Source organism: Triticum aestivum, chromosome 6B, assembly GCF_018294505.1.
Source record: "Triticum aestivum cultivar Chinese Spring chromosome 6B, IWGSC CS RefSeq v2.1, whole genome shotgun sequence".
Lineage (NCBI taxonomy): Eukaryota > Viridiplantae > Streptophyta > Magnoliopsida > Poales > Poaceae > Triticum > Triticum aestivum.
In genome coordinates, this window is record NC_057810.1 from 539,086,336 (window position 1) to 539,104,055 (window position 17,720).

The window sequence follows — 17,720 nt, forward strand, 5'->3', positions numbered from 1 at the left end:
GCGACGCTTGATGTGTCTGGTCTTCTTGTGAAACCTGGGCTCCTTGGCAAGGGCAATAGCTCCAGTGTTGTCACAGAAGAGAGTCATCGGGCCCGACGCATTGGGAATAACTCCTAGGTCGGTAATGAACTCCTTCATCCAGATTGCTTCATGTGCTGCCTCCGAGGCTGCCATGTACTCCGCTTCACATGTAGATCCCGCCACGATGCTTTGCTTGCAACTGCACCAACTTACTGCCCACCATTCAAAATATACACGTATCTGGTTTGTGACTTGGAGTCATCAAGATCTGTGTCAAAGCTAGCATCGACGTAACCCTTTATGATGAGCTCTTCGTCACCTCCATAAACGAGAAACATATCCTTGGTCCTTTTCAGGTACTTCAGGATATTCTTGACCGTTGTCCGGTGTTCCATGTCGGGATTACTTTGGTACCTCCCTACCAAACTTACGGCAAGGTTTACATCAGGTCTGGTACACAGCATGGCATACATAATAGACCCTATGGCTAAGGCATGGGGGATGACACTCATCTTTTCTCTATCTTCTGCCGTGGTCGGGATTTGAGCCGTGCTCAATCTCACACCTTGCAAAACAGGCAAGAACCCCTTCTTGGACTGATCCATATTGAACTTCTTCAATATCTTATCAAGGTATGTGCATTGTGAAAGACCTATGAGGCGTCTCGGTCTATCTCTATAGATCTTGATGCCTAATATCTAAGCAGCTTCTCCAAGGTCCTTCATTGAAAAACACTTATTCAAGTAGGCCTTTATGCTTTCCAAAAGTTCTATATCATTTCCCATCAATAGTATGTCATCCACATATAATATGAGAAATGCTACAGAGCTACCACTCACTTTCTTGTAAACGCAGGCTTCTCCATAATTCTGCATAAACCCAAACGCTTTGATCATTTCATCAAAGCGAATGTTCCAACTCCGAGATGCTTGCACCAGCCCATAGATGGAGCGTTGGAGCTTGCATACCTTGTTAGCATTCTTAGGATCGGCAAAACCTTCCGGCTTCATCATATACAATTCTTCCTTAAGGAAGCCGTTAGGGAATTCCGTTTTGACGTCCATTTGCCATATCTCATAATCATATAATGCGGCAATCGCTAACATGATTCGGACGGACTTCAGCTTCACTACGGGTGAGAAGGTCTCATCGTAGTCAACCCCTTGAACTTGTCGATAACCCTTAGCGACAAGCCGAGCCTTATAGATGGTAACATTACCATCCGCGTCTGTCTTCTTCTTAAAGATCCATTTATTTTCTATCGCTTGCCGATCATCGGGCAAGTCTGTCAAAGTCCATACTTTGTTTTCATACATGGATCCTATCTCGGATTGCATGGCTTCAAGCCATTTGTTGGAATCTGGGCCCGCCATTGCTTCTTCATAGTTCGAAGGTTCACTGTTGTCTAACAACATGATTTCCAGGACAGGGTTGTCGTACCATTCTGGTGTGGAACATGTCCTTGTGGACCTACGAAGTTCAGTAGAAACTTGATCCGAAGTACCTTGATCATCCTCATTAACTTCCTCTCTAGTCGGTGCAGGCACCACAAAAACATCTTCCTGAGTTGCGCTACTTTCCGGTTCAAGAGGCAGTACTTCATCAAGTTCTACTTTCCTCCCACTTACTTCTTTCGAGAGAAACTCTTTCTCTAGAAAGGACCCGCTCTTGGCAACAAAGGTCTTGCCTTTGGATCTGAGGTAGAAGGTATACCCAATGGTTTCCTTAGGGTATCCTATGAAGACGCATTTTTCTGACTTGGGTTTGAGCTTTTCAGGTTGAAGTTTCTTGACATGAGCATCGCATCCCCAAACTTTTAGAAACGACAACTTAGGTTTCTTCCCAAACCATAATTCATACAGTGTCGTCTCAATGGATTTAGATGGTGCCCTATTTAAAGTGAATGTAGTTGTCTCTAAAGCGTATCCCCAAAATGATAGCGGCAAATCGGTAAGAGACATCATAGATCGCACCATATCCAATAGAGTGCGATTACGACGTTCAGACACACCGTTACACTGAGGTGTTCCAGGCGGCATGAGTTGTGAAACAATTCCACATTTCCTTAAGTGCATACCAAACTCGTGACTCAAATATTCTCCCCCATGATCTGATCGTAAGAACTTTATTTTTCTGTCACGTTGATTCTCTACCTCACTCTAAAATTCCTTGAACTTTTCAAAGGTCTCAGACTTGTGTTTCATTAAGTAGACATACCCATATCTACTTAAGTCATCAGTGATGGTGAGAACATAACGATAGCCACCGCGAGCCTCAACACTCATTGGACCGCACACATCAGTATGTATGATTTCCAATAAGTTGGTTGCTTGCTCCATTGTTCCGGAGAACGGAGTCTTGGTCATTTTTCCCATGAGACATGGTTCGCATGTGTCAAATGATTCATAATCAAGAGACTCCAAAAGTCCATCTGCATGGAGCATCTTCATGCGTTTGACACCAATGTGACCAAGGCGGCAGTGCCACAAGTATGTGGGACTATCACTATCAACCTTACATCTTTTGGTATTCACACTATGAATATGTGTAACATCACGTTCGAGATTCATTAAGAATAAACCATTGACCAGCGGGGCATGACCATAAAACATATCTCTCATATAAATGGAACAACCATTATTCTCGGATTTAAATGAGTAGCCATCTCACATTAAACGAGATCCAGATACAATGTTCATGTTCAAAGCTGGCACTAATTAACAATTATTGACGTTTAAAACTAATCCCGTAGGTAAATGTAGAGGTAGCGTGCCGATGGCGATCACATCAACCTTGGAATCATTCCCGAAGCACATCGTCACCTCGTCCTTCGCCAGTCTCCGCTTATTCCGCAGCTCCTGTTTTGAGTTACAAATATGAGCAACCGCACCACTATCAAATACCCAGGAGCTACTACGAGTACTGATAAGGTACACATCAATAACATGTATATCACATATACCTTTGGTGTTGCTGGCCTTCTTGTCCGCTGAGTACTTGAGGCAGTTCCGCTTCCAGTGACCGTTTCCCTTGCAATAAAAGCATTCAGTCTCAGGTTTGGGTCCATGCTTTGGCTTCTTCCCGGCAACTGGCTTACCGGGTGCGGCAACTCCCTTGCCGTCCTTCTTGAAGTTCTTCTTACCCTTGCCTTTCTTGAAACCAGTGGTTTTATTGACCATCAACACTTGATGTTCCTTTTTGATCTCCACCTCCGCTGATTTCAGCATTGAATATACCTCGGGAATGGTTTTCACCATCCCCTGCATATTGAAATTCATCACAAAGCTCTTGTAGCTAGGTGGAAGTGACTAGAGGATTGTGTCAACGACCGCGTCATCCGGGATATTAACTCCCAGCTGAGACAAGCGGTTGTGCAACCCAGACATTTTGAGTATGTGCTCGCTGACAGAACCATTCTCCTCCATCTTACAACTGTAGAACTTGTCGGAGACTTCATATCTCTCAACCCGGGCATGAGCTTGGAAAACCATTTTCAGCTCTTGGAACATCTCATATGCTCCGTGCTGCTCAAAACGCTTTTGGAGCCCTGGTTCTAAGCTGTAAAGCATGCCGCACTGAACCAGGGAGTAATCATCACTACGTGACTGTCGGGCGTTCATAACGTCTTGAGTTGCTAGGAAAACGGGTGCTTCACCTAGCGGTGCATCTAGGACATATGCTTTCTTGGCAGCTATGAGGATGATCCTCAAGTTCCAGACCCAGTCTTTATAGTTGCTACCATCATCTTTCAGCTTGGTTTTCTCTAGGAGCGCGTTGAAGTTGAGGGCAACATCAACATGGGCCATTTGATCTACAAGACATATTGCAAAGATTTTAGACTAAGTTCATGATAATTAAGTTCATCTAATCAAATTATTTAATGAACTCCCACTCAGATAGACATCCCTCTAGTCATCTAAGTGATACATGATCCAAGTCAACTAGGTCATGTCCGATCATCACGTGAGGCGGACTAGTCATCATCGGTGAACATCTTCATGTTGATCGTTTCTACTATATGACTCATGTTCGACCTTTCGGTCTCTTGTGTTCCGAGGACATGTTTGTACATGCTAGGCTCGTCAAGTCAACCTAAGTGTTTTGCATGTGTAAATCTGGCTTACACCCTTTGTATGCAAATGTTAGGATCTATCACACCCGATCATCATCTGGTGCTTCGAAACAACAAACTTTCACAATGGTGCACAGTTAGGGGGAACACTTTCTTGAAATTTTATGAGGGATCATCTTATTTATGCTACCGTCGCTCTAAGCAAATAAGATGTAAAATATGATAAACATGACATGCAATCAAATAGTGACATGATATGGCCAATATCATTTTGCTCCTTTTGATCTCCATCTTCGGGGCGCCATGATCATCATCATCACCGGCATGACACCATGATCTCCATCATCGTGTCTTCATGAAGTTGTCTCGCCAACTATTACTTCTACTACTATGGCTAATGGTTTAGCAATAAAGTAAAGTAATTACATGGCGTTATTCAATGACGCGCAGGTCATACAATAAATTAAGACAACTCCTATGGCTCCTGCCGGTTGTCATACTCATCGACATGCAAGTCGTGATTCCTATTACAAGAACATGATCAATCGCATACATCACATATATATCATATCATCACATCCTTTTGGCCATATCACATCACACGGCATATGTTGCAAGAACAAGTTAGACATCCTTTAATTGTTGTTGCAAGTTTTTACATGGCTGCTATAGGTTTCTAGCAAGAACGTTTCTTACACGCCAAAACCACAACGTGATATGCCAATTGCTATTTACCCTTCATAAGGACCCTTTCAATGGAATCCGATCCGACTAAAGTGGGATAGTTAAACACCCGCTAGCCACCTTATGCAACTAGTGCATGTCAGACAGTGGAACCTGTCTCACGTAAGCGTACGTGTAAGGTCGGTCCGGGCTGCTTAATCCCATGATGCCGCCGAATCAAGATAAGACTAGTAGTGGAAAGTAAATTGACAAAATCGACGCCCACAACAACTTGTGTTCTACTCGTGCATAGAAACTACGCATAGACCTAGCTCATGATGCCACTGTTGGGGATCGTTGCAGAAATTAAAAAAATTCTATGTGTCACCAAGATCAATCTATGGAGAAACTAGCAACGAGAGAGAGGGGAGTGCATCTTCATACCCTTGAAGATCATGACACGGAAGTGTTACAAGAACGCAGATGAAGGAGTCGTACTCCTAGCGATTCAGATCGCGGTGGATTCCGATCTAAGTGCCGAACAATGGCACCTCCGCATTCAACACACGTGCAGCCCGGTGACGTCTCTCGCACCTTGATCCAGCAAGGAGGAGGGAGAGGTTGAGGAAGACATCTCCAGCAGCAGCACGACGACATGGTGGTGGTGGAGCAGTGGTTCTCCGGCAGGGCTTTGCCGAGCTCAAACGGAGGAGGAGAGGTGTTGGAGAGGGGGAGGGCTGCGCCTTGGATGTGGTGCGGCTGCCCTCCCTCCTCCCCTCTATTTATAGGGTGAAGGGGGAAGGGGGCCGGCCCCTCTAGATGAGATCTAGAGGGGGGGCGACGGCCAAGGAGAGGGGGCTGCCCCCCCCCCCCCAAGCCAAGGGGAGCGCCCCCTTTAGGGTTCCCCCAACCCTAGGCGCATGGGCCCTAGGGGGGATGGCGTCCATCCCACTTGGGGCTGGTTCCCTTCCACATACAGCCCATAAGGGCCCTCTGAGACACATGGACCCTCCTGGTGGACCCCCGGAACCCCTTCGGTGGTCCCGGTACAATACCGGTAAACCCCCGAATACTTCCGGTGACCATATGACGACTTCCCATATATAAATATTCATCTCCAGACTATTCTGGAACTCCTCGTGACGTCCTGGATATCATCCAGGACTCCGAACAACATTCGGTAACCACATACAAACCTTCCCTATAACCCTAGCGTCAACGAACCTTAAGTGTGTAGACCCTACGTGTTCGAGAATCATGCAGACATGACCGAGACAGCTCTCCGGCCAATAACCAATAGCGGGATCTGGATACCCATGTTGGCTCCCACATGTTCCACGATGATCTCATCGAATGAACCACGATGTCGAGGATTCGAGCAATCCCGTATACAATTCCCTTTGTCAATTGGTACGTTATTTGCCCGAGATTCGATCGTCGGTATTCCAATACCTCATTCAATCTTGTTACCGGCAAGTCACTTTACTCGTTCCGTAATGCATGATCCTATGACCAACTACTTAGTCACATTGAGCTCATTATGATGATGCATTACCGAGTGGGCCCAGAGATACCTCTTCGTCATATGGAGTGACAAATCCCAGTCTTGATTCATGCCAACCCAACAGACACTTTCGGAGATACCTGTAGTGCACCTTTATGGCCACCCAGTTACGTTGTCACGTTTGGTACACCCAAAGCATTCCTGCGGTATCCGGGAGTTGCACAATCCCATGGTCTCAGGAAATGATACTTGACATTAGAAAATCTTTAGGAAACGAACTACACGATCTTGTGCTATGCTTAGGATTGGGTCTTGTCCATCACATCATTCTCCTAATGATGCGATCCCATTATCAATGACATCCAATGTCCATAGTCAGGAAACCATGACCATCTATTGATCAACGAGCTAGTCAATTAGAGGCTTACTAGGGACTTGTTGTGGTCTATGTATTCACACATGTATTACGGTTTCCAGTCAATACAATTATAGCATGAACAATAGACAATTATCATGAACAAGGAAATATAATAATAACCATTTTATTATTGCCTCTAGGGCATATTTCCAACAATCTCTGGTGCGGGTCATGAAGGATATTATATCTCTGGTGCGGTAGCGAGCGTGTCATGAAGGATTTACTATCTTTGGGAAGCGGGGATGTGGAGGTAGTGTTGTGAGAGAAGTTATCTCCCTCCTTTGCAGAGCTATGATAAGGGAAATAACAAAGACCCCAAAGCCTTCATCCGCGTCCACTGGAAGACCCTTAATCATTATTTCTTGCACCGGCAGGAGGGGATGGTGGTGGCATGTGTGATACGGAGTTGCGGCAGTATGCATGTATATTTATTTGGCTTCGCCAACACATTAAACATATAGCATGGATTGGTTAACTAAGAATTGTGCTTATACGTAATAAAATAACAAGCATATCAGTGGTGAATCTGGACTCCTTACGAAACTCTTAGCCCTATTGCAGATTCCATCGCTTTTCATTACTCTTTTGTTCTTTACTGCTTTTCTAGCAACACACTTTAATTATCTTTTAAACACTCTTGCGATGTTTCTTCCTTCACAAAGTTTTTTGCTTTGGATTGCAGATAACTTGCGGGCACTTAATGATAAACCTCTATAAGAGGCAAAGGCCATTTCCTAAGCTCTTTGTGGGATCGATACTCTTACTTCGAAAGGGCTACAACTGTATCGTGGACACTTAAGACATCAAGCTTTTTCTAACGTTGTTGGGGAGCTATGTGCGTTTGGTCTTTGTTTTGAGTTTTGGTTTGTTTTCTGTACTAAGTTTCTTCACGGTTTCTAAGAACCGTGGACGAGTTCGAACATTTGTATCAAGGGCCAAATCCATCTCCCCCCTTAATTTGTGCCCACAATCATGTTTACCCATAAAAAATCATGTGCTCAACTTTGCCCCTCTTCCGTCAAAAGCCCTTATTGAAATAACCTTTGGTGTCATTTTCATCCAGCCAAAAGGGTTTAACAGTCATCGAGAAATCTCTTGTACATACTTACCCCTCTATGCATGTTTCACTTACACATGGGACCTAACCTTGGAAAAAGAAAAAAATTATTATCTCTCTCTCACCTCCCCCATCTCTCTCTTACGGTGGACCCCGCCCTGGAAAAAGTCTCTCTTCTTTCTCTCATCTCTCTCTCCCTCAGGAGCACACACGAGCATGCAGGAGAGCAGGCCTCCTGATTCCCGCCTTTTATCATACCACGCCGAGTGCAATGTTTTTCTACGTAACAAACTAAGCACGTTACCAATAGGAAGATGAACCACCTCTCTTGTCCATACCATAGGAAGAAGAACCACATGTCTTATTGATGTAGGGTAGAACCCTAAAGGTTGATCTTTCATGTTTTAAGGGAATCCTACCAAGAACACGAAGAACATGAGAGGGGAAACGAGGGAAACATGAGGGAAACGCAAGAGAAAACTCTCAACCAACAAGGAGATAGTCACACATGTGCTAGATCCTCGAAACACAAAAAGGTACAAGATCCGAATCCAACAAGGAACGATACATAGGGTAACCGGTTGTTCTCTGTGAGAAGGTCTTGAAGATGGTCTTCTCTGAGTGGAGGTCTTGAATCCAAGAGGAACTTCTCCGAAGAGGTGTCGGTCCCTCGCGATGGAGTAGATCCGGATGGATGAGCAAGGCTCTATCTCAAAGTATGAGCTATCACAATGCTAACCCTAGAAAGAGGGTGGAGGAGGAGTTTATATAGTCTAGGGGGCGAAGAGGGGTACATGGGCTTGGCCCTTTACTGTCCGCAGACAGGTCGGGACAGATGTCCGGGCCGTAGGCCGGATGTCCGGGCTGTAGGCTGGATGTCCGGGCGCTCGTGAGGTGCCGGATGTTCGGGCTGTCGGGCCGGACGCCTGGGTTGGCCTGGCACCGTCTTTGATCTCACTTGGCAGGGCTGGTCCGGATGTCCGGGCGCAGGCCAGACGTCCGGGGCGGTGTGAAGGGCCGGATGTACGGGGTCGTGGCCGGATGTCCGAGATGTCGGGGCAGACTTTTGTATTCCCTGGACAGCTTGTCCGGATGTCTGGGCTGGAGGCTAGATTTCTGGGGCGACGGGCCGGATGTGCGTGCTGGACACTGGATGTCCAGGCCCTGTAGATTTGCCTGCAGATCCTGGGTTGTGGGAGAGATCTCCAGGGGCCGGATGTCCAGGGCCATGGCCGGATGTCTGGGGCCTGGAAGCTGCCTTCGTCTTCTTCCATTGGTTCTCTTCGTCCATGGACTTGGGAGCTTGTCCATCTTCATGTGCATCCTCGGGAGGGTCCTCTTGGTACCTAATCATGCACAACATTCCGAACTTAGGTAGTAGCCATGTCTCGAGAGGATCGAATGAGATATCACTAAGGAAAGAAGGCACCTCAGTCTCGAGAGCTCTAGCTCATGCTTGTGTCATGGGTCCTCTTGGCGCTTGGTGAGACGATGGTAGGTCCATGGGGATGACCGTAGGATGCTCCGCATCATATCCCCTCCCTTGGGAAAGATCCGACCTCGGATCAAAATCCTCATCACCATGGTACTTGGAGAGATCATTAACGTTGAAGATGTCGCTCACGGAGTACTTGTAGCGTGGGATGTCGATCTTGTAGGCGTTGTTGTTGTAGCGTTCAAGCACCTTGAAGAGTCCATCGGCTCGTGGTAGAAGTTTGGACTTGCATTCATTGGGGAAGCGCTCCTTGCGAAGGTGTACCCATACAAGATCTCCAATGTTGAATATCATGGGTGTCTTGTTGATGTTGAGCTTGGTCGCAAGTCGTTGTACTTGGCGCTCGATAATGAGTCTTGTATCTTCATGCATATTCTTGAGGTAGCTTGCTCGTGCACTCGCGTCCATGTTGGTGCGCTCTTGTAGTGGAAGAGGTAGAATGTCCAATGGGGACAACGGGTTGAAGCCGTAGATGACCTCGAAAGGGGACTTGCTGGTAGTCGAATGTCTTGCGTGGTTGTAGGCGTACTCGGCAATGGGTAGACACTCCTCCCACTCCTTGATGTTCCTCTTGATAAACACGCAAAGTAGAGTGGAGAGTGTATGGTTCGTCACCTCCGTTTGGCCGTCAGTTTGGGGATGGTATGCCGAAGAGAACAAGAGCTTGATTTCGAGCTTGGCGCATAGGATCTTCCAAAAATAACTCAAGAACTTGACATCGCGGTCCGAGACAATCATTTTGGGCACTCCATGTAGACGCAAGATTTCCCTACAAAAGATATTCGCAATATGTGAAGCATCGTCTATCTTGTTACATGGGATAAAATGAGCCATTTTAGAGAATCGGTCCACAACAACAAACACGAAATCCTTTCCATTTTGAGTTCTAGGCAAACCAAGTACAAAGTCCATGCTAATGTCTTCCCAAGGTTGATAAGGAATAGGGAGAGGCATGTAAAGACCATGGGATTGAGCTTTAGACTTAGCTTTGCGACATGTAGAGCATCAGTTGGTGAAGCGTGAGACGTCGGTGAACATCTTGGGCCAAAAGTAGTTCTTGGAGAGCATGGCGAATGTCTTGTCACATCCAAAGTGTCCCATGAGTCCGCCTCCATGAGCCTCTTGCAAAAGGATCAAACGAAGAGAAGACTCGGGAATGCAAAGTTTGTTAGCTCTCATAAGATAATCATCCTTGATGTAATATCGTTCCCAAGATGTATGCGTCAAACACTTAGCATAAGGAATAGCAAAGGTAGGATCATTCGCATACAAGCCCTTTATGTGCTCAAAGCCAATAACATTCAACTCAAGTTTAGTGACAAGCGTGCATATGCGGGAAAGGGCATCCGCCACTACGTTTTCCTTACCCTTGATGTACTTGATGACATAAGGAAAAGACTATGAATTCACTCCATTTGGCATGACGCTTGTTCAACTTAGTTTGTCCTTTTAAGTACTTAAGCATTTCATGATCGGTATGAATGATAAATTCATGAGGGCGAAGATAATGTTCCCATTTGCGCAAAACTCGCACTAAAGCATATAGCTCTTTGTCATAGATGGGGTAATTGAGTTGCGCTCCGGAATGTTTTTCACTAAAATATGCTATGGGGCGCTTCTCTTGCGTTAACACACCTCCTATGCCAGTACCGCTAGCATCACAATGAATCTCAAAGGGTTTTTCAAAGTTGGGTAAAGCAAGCACGCGAGCATGAGTAAGCAAATTCTTAAGCTCATTAAATGTGGTATCTTGGGATGGTCCCCAAACAAATGGCGCATTTTTCTTACTCAAGGAATGTAAAGGAGAAGCAATGGTGCTAAAATCCTTCAGAAAGCAACGATAGAAACCGGCTAAACCAAGAAAACTATGCACTTGTTGCAAGTTGGTTGGTTGGGGCCAAGTTTTAATAGCATTGATCTTAGATTCATCGACATGAACACCCTTAGGAGACACAACAAAACCCAAGAAAACAAGCTTATCAACACCAAAAAGGCATTTTTCCACATTAGCATAAAGGCGCTCTTTCCTAAGGGTTTGCAACACAGTTCTAAGATGGGTGACATGCTCTTTGAGGGATTTGCTAAAGACAGGAATATCATCAAAATAGACCACAACAAATACACCAGTATAGGGATGAAGAATAAAGTGCATGACTCGCATGAAAGTACCGGGTGGTTCGGATAAGCCCATTGGCATAACTATCCATTCATATAAGCCAAATTTGGTCTTAAATGCGGTTTTCCATTCATCACCTTCTTGGATGTGTATTTGATAGTAGCCACTCTTAAGATCAATCTTAGAGAAAATGGTGGCTCCGCTAAGCTCATCAAGCATATCATCTAAACCTGGAATAGGATAACGATATCTAACGGTGATAGCATTAATGGGACAGCAATTGGAAACCATTTTATAAGTACCATCTTTCTTTGGAACAAGTATGACTGGAATAGCACAAGGGATCAAACTTTCACGTACTTGACCGTTGTCGATTAGTTGTTGCACTTGCCGTTGGATCTCCTTAGTTTCCTTGGGGTTGACGTGCTAAGTCTTGAGCTTGCGTTGGTTTTCCTTGAAGAGGAAAGGGTGATGCAGCAATAGTAGCGTAAGTATTTCCCTCAGTTTTTTAGAACAAGGGTATCAATCCAGTAGGAGGCTCCTCAAAAGTCCCACACACCTACACAAACAAACAAACAACTCGCAACCAACACAATAAAGGGGTTGTCAATCCCTTCACGGCCACTTGCGAAAGTGAGATCTGATAGAGATAGTATGATAAGATAAATATATTTTTGGTATTTTATATTATAGATGCAAAAAGTAAAGATGCAAATAAAAGTAGATTGAAAGAAAATATGATAAAAGATAGACCCGGGGGCCATAGGTTTCACTAGAGGCTTCTCTCCAAGATAGCATAAGTATTACGGTGGGTGAACAAATTACTATCGAGAAATTGATAGAAAAGTGAATAGTTATGAGATTATCTAGGCATGATCATGTATATAGGCATCACGCCCGCAATAAGTAGACCGACTCATGCCTGCATCTACTACTATTACTCCACACATCGACCGACTCCTGCCTGCATCTAGAGTATTAAGTTCATAAAGAACAGAGTAACGCATTAAGCAAGATGACATGATGTAGAGGGATAAACGCATGCAATATGATATAAACCCCATCTTTTTATCCTCGATGGCAACAATACAATACGTGCCTTGCAACCCTTTCTGTCACTGGGTAAGGACACCGCAAGATCGAACCCAAAGCTAAGCACTTCTCCCATGGCAAGAAAGATCAATCTAGTAGGCCAAACCAAACTGATAATTCGAAGAGACTTGCAAAGATAACTCAATCATACATAAAAGAATTCAGAGGAGATTCAAATATTTCTCATAGATAAACTTGATCATAAACCCACAATTCATCGGATCTTGACAAACACACCGCAAAAAAGAGTTTACATCGAATAGATCTCCACAAGAGAGGGGGAGAACATTGTATTGAGATCCAAAAAGAGAGAAGAAGCCATCTAGCTAATAACTATGGACCCGAAGGTCTGTGGTAAACTACTCACAACTCATCGGAGGGGCTATGTTGTAGGAGCCCTCTATGGTCGATTCCCCCTCCGGCGGAGCGCCGGCGAAGGCTCCAAGATGGGATCTCGCGGATACAGAAGGTTACGATGGTGGAAATTGTGTTTCGTTGGCTCCCTGGATGCTTTCGGGGTACGTAGGCTTATATAGGAAGAAGAAGTACGTCGGTGGCCGCTCGAGGGGCCCACAAGACAGGGGGGCGCGCCCTCCTATATCGTTGCCGCCTCGACTGCTTCTTGGCTTGCACTCCAAGTCCTCTGGATCACGTTCGTTCCAAAAATCACGCTCCCGAAGGTTTCATTCCGTTTGGACTCTGTTTGATATTCCTTTTCTTCAAAATACTGAAATAGGCAAAAAAACAGCAATACGGGCTGGGCCTCTGGTTAGTAGGTTAGTCCCAAAAATGATATAAATATGTAAAATAAAGCCCATAAACATCCAAAAGGGGTAATATAATAGCATGGAACAATAAAAAATTATAGATACGTTGGAGACGTATCATGACGCGGTAGGGAGCCTTGTTAGGAAGAGGTGCTCCGGGGATGAGGTCGATTCGGTGCTCAATGCCTCGTAGTGGAGGTAGACCCGGAGGTAGCTCATAGGGGAAAACATCTTGGAATTCCTGCAAAAGAGAAGACAACACTAAAGGTAGATCGTGAGAGGTGTTAGGTTTTGGTGCCTCGTCCTTGCACACAAGGACAAAGTGCATAACACTCGATGGGTTCTCACACACTTCTCTCATCTCACTTTTGGTGGAAAATAGGATGAAGTTTTTCTTGTCGCTCATCGTGGAGGCACTTGGTTTTGGCTTGTGGCTCTCACTCTCTTTTGGGTGGATCACTCTCTTACTCTTTTCTCCATGATGGGTGGCTTGCTTGTCGGCGATCACTTGACTAGGAGACATAGATCGTAGCACATATTCCTTCCCTTTCATCTTGAAGCTATAGTGATTGGTACGCCCGTTGTGGATGATGCTGCGGTCAAATTTCCATGGTCGACCAAGAAGGAGGTGGCAAACGGACATCGGGACGACATCACACTCCAAAGTGTCTTCATATGCTCCAATTTTGAAGGAGACTTGGACCGTATGCTTGACTCGTATAGTGCCGGAATCGCTTAGCCATTGGACCTTGTAGGGATGCGGGTGCTTCATCTTGACCAATTGGAGCTTGGAGCATAATTCTTCACTTGCCAAGTTGTGACAACTACCTCCATCGATGATGACCTTGACGGACCTTCCATTGATGCCGGCCTTTGTGTGGAAGATGTGGCATCTTTGGTCTTCGTCTTGTTGATGTTGAAGAGTCAAGACTTTGGAGACAACGAGAGCGGGGCTCGAATCCTCATCACAAAAGACTTGATCATCTTCATCTTCGTTCACGTGTTGGTGCATGGCCACTTGCTCAATGGCTTCGATTTCCTCTTCACTCATGGAGTCATAGGTTCCGTCGTCGTTGAGGGTCATGGTGCGCTTGTTGGTGCACTCATAGGATTTGTGGCCTCGTCCGCCGCAAGTGAAACACTTGAAGGAGCTTGTCTTGATGGTCTCATCGTTTGGAGTAGATGATGAAGCGCGCGGCTTGAAGTTGCTTGTAGTAGGAGGACGACTTGAGGTTGTCGAAGCTTTCTTGTAACTCGACTTGTCACCGTTGCTTGTAGATGGCTTGGTTGAGGTAGAAGTTGGAGGAGTCGTTGAAGCTTGGTTGTTGGAGAAGTTGTAGCTCTTGGACGAGTACTTGGCTGTAACGCCCGGATAATTATGCTACAGTAAAACTCTCCTAATGATGCCATGTCATCTACGTTACTGTTGCTAATCAAGTGGTAGTTCAAAAACCTTGCAAATTAAAAAATGAATTAGCGACAAACACCCAAAGTTTTCAAAAGTCAAAACAAAAATGTTTGGGGGTTGCCAAATATTGCATCGGTAATTATGGTGAAGTAAACACATTTTTATAAAATGCCTAAATAATTTTAAATGAATTTAAACAGAAAAGAAATAATAAAGAAAATACAAAAGGGAAAAACAAACAGAAGACAAAAAAAGAGAACCCCCCCCCCACTGGGCCGACTGGCCCAGCTGGCCACCAACCCACCCGCACGGCCGCAGCCCCTGCCTCCTGGACCGCAACTAGCCTGGGCGGCCCAGCCGGCCCAGCTCCCGCTCCCTGCACCGCAACCCCCTTCCTGTTCCTCGGACGCGCGCCGCTACAGGGCGCGGTCGCCACCAGACCCGCTCGCCGGTGTCGAGGTGGATAAGGACGCCGATGCCGCGCCCCCTCGGTCTCTCCTCCCACTCGCCCCCACACTCCCCTCGGTCCCTGCGCCTTCCCCCCTCAGATCCACCTCGCTCTCCCCCTCATTCCCCACCACGCCCGTGCGCCGCCATGGCCTTGCCACCGTGAATCGCGCGGCCACAGTCATCGCCTCACCGCGCCTGCGTGTCCGTCATCACCGCCGTCGTCCGCTGCTTCAACTGGTGCATCCCGTTGGAGACCGGAGCCACCGCAACGCCCCGACGCCGCCATCTTCCTCCTCTGCTTCGACAAGCTCCGCCGCCGTTCTTCACCGACTCCGGCCGCGCCCCTGCAGCTACTAAACCCCCAAGGGCCATCGTGTGCGCCGCTCGGTGAGCCCCTGCTCCCTCCTCTCTCTCTCCGGTGCCCTAGCTAGCTGCCGCCGAAGCACCCGAGCGCCCCGCCGCGGAACCCGTCGCCGACGAGTCTCCGGTGACCAAATGGTCACGGGCCCGCGTCGGTTGCGCTCACCACGCCCCATAGACCCCCCCGCAGCCTCTCCATTTACCCGCTAGCTCGCCGTAGCTCTGTTTCCATCGAGCTCCCATACGCGTCGCCGCCCGCGCTCGTCGCCGGCAGCCGTCCGGTGACCCTTTGGTCCCGGGCTCGTGCCGTTGTGCTCGCGCACACGCGAAGGCTTCGCCCTGCCCTTCTGTTTACCCCGTAGCGCGCAGCCTCACCGTTGCCATTGCTCGCTCGAAAGACCTCGCCGCCGATGAGCTCGATGCGCCCTTCTCCGGCCACCGCAGCTCGCCCGACCACCACCAACCGACGCGTCGTCGTCTTGTCGTTCTAACGCGCCCGGCCGCGCTCGATTTGGTGCCTCATAGGCGAATCCCGACGCACGCCGGCGTTCGGTCGCTGTGTGCGAGCTCGCCGGAGCTACTCCGGCGGCTCCGCTGAGCTGGCACCCCGGGGGTCCACCCCTGGGTCACTGCCTGTGGGCCTGAGGGCCCCAGCTGGCCACGTTGACCAGGTCAACTATGCTGATGTGGCAGCTACTGCCACTGACATGCGGCCCCATCCCATAAACAAATAAAAACCAATAGATAAACTGCTAATTAATTAAATTAATTAATTAAAACCTAATCTCTCACTGACTACTGGGCCCTACCTGCTAATTAACCCATTTATTAGTTTCAAAACTCTGTTAATGCCCCTGACAATGACATGTGGGACCCACTGGACCCACCTGTCTGGTTTGACTGGTCAACCGACCAGTTGACCTGCTGACATCACTCTGATGTCATGCTTGCGTCATCAATCACTGTTCTGGATAATGTTGGCTTTAGATAAATAATTAAAATCAGAAAATGATTTAAATCTTTAGAAAATCATATCTTTTAATCCGTAACTCGGATGAAAATACTTTCTACATGAAAGTTGCTCAGAACGACGAGACGAATCCGGATACGCAGCCCGTTCATCCGCCACACACCCCTAGCATGCCGAACACGCAACTTTCCCCCTCCGGTACCTCTGCCCGAGAACGCGGAAACCCCGGGGATACTTTCCCGGATGTCCCCCCCATTCGTCGGTACCACCTACTACCGCGATTGGGCACACCTAGCATCGATACTTGTCATGTCATGCATCGATATGCATTTGTTTGCATTGTATTCATTGTTTCTTCCCCCTCTTCTCTCCGGTAGACCACGAGACCGACGCTGCTGCTGCCCAGTTCGACTACGGAGTTGACGACCCCTCCTTCTTGCCAGAGCAACCAGGCAAGCCCCCCCCCTTGATCACCAGATATCGCCTATTCTTCTCTATACTGCTTGCATTAGAGTAGTGTAGCATGTTACTGCTTTCCGTTAATCCTATTCTGATGCATAGCCTGTCATTGTTGCTACAGTCATTGATACCTTGCCTGCAATCCTAAATGCTTAGTATAGGATGCTAGTTTATCATCATTGGCCCTACATTCTTGTCAGTCTGCCTTGCTATACTATGGGCCGTGATCACTCGGGAGGTGATCACGGGTATATATTATACATATATACATACTACAGATGGTGACTAAAGTCGGGTCGGCTCGAGGAGTACCCGCGAGTGATTCACGGATTGGGGGCTGAAAGGACCTTTGTCCCGACGGCCCTCTGTGTGGATTTTTGAGGCGGAGCGACAGGGCGGGTTGAGACCACCTGGGAGACAGGTGGGCCTGGCCCTGGTCGGCGTTCGCGGTTGCTTCATAATAACACGCTTAACGAGATCTTGGTATTTGATCCAAGTCTGGCCACTGGCCTATACGCACTAACCAACTACGTGGGAAAGATATGGGCACTCGACGTCGTGGTATCAGCCGAAGCCTTCTTGATGTCAGCGACTGAGCGGCGCGCGCCGGATTGGAACGTAAGCTTGCACTTGTATTAAGGGGGCTAGTTCTGCTTCGGCCGCCTCGCAACATGCAGGTGTGCAATGGGCGATGGGCCCAGACCCCTGCGCGCATAGGAGTTAGACCGGCGTGCTGACCTCTCTGTTGTGCCTAGGTGGGGCTGCGACGTGTTGATCTTCCGAGGCCGGGCATGACCCAGGAAAGTGTGTCCGGCAAATGGGGTCGAGCGTGTTGGGTTATGTGGTGCACCCCTGCAGGGAAGTTAAT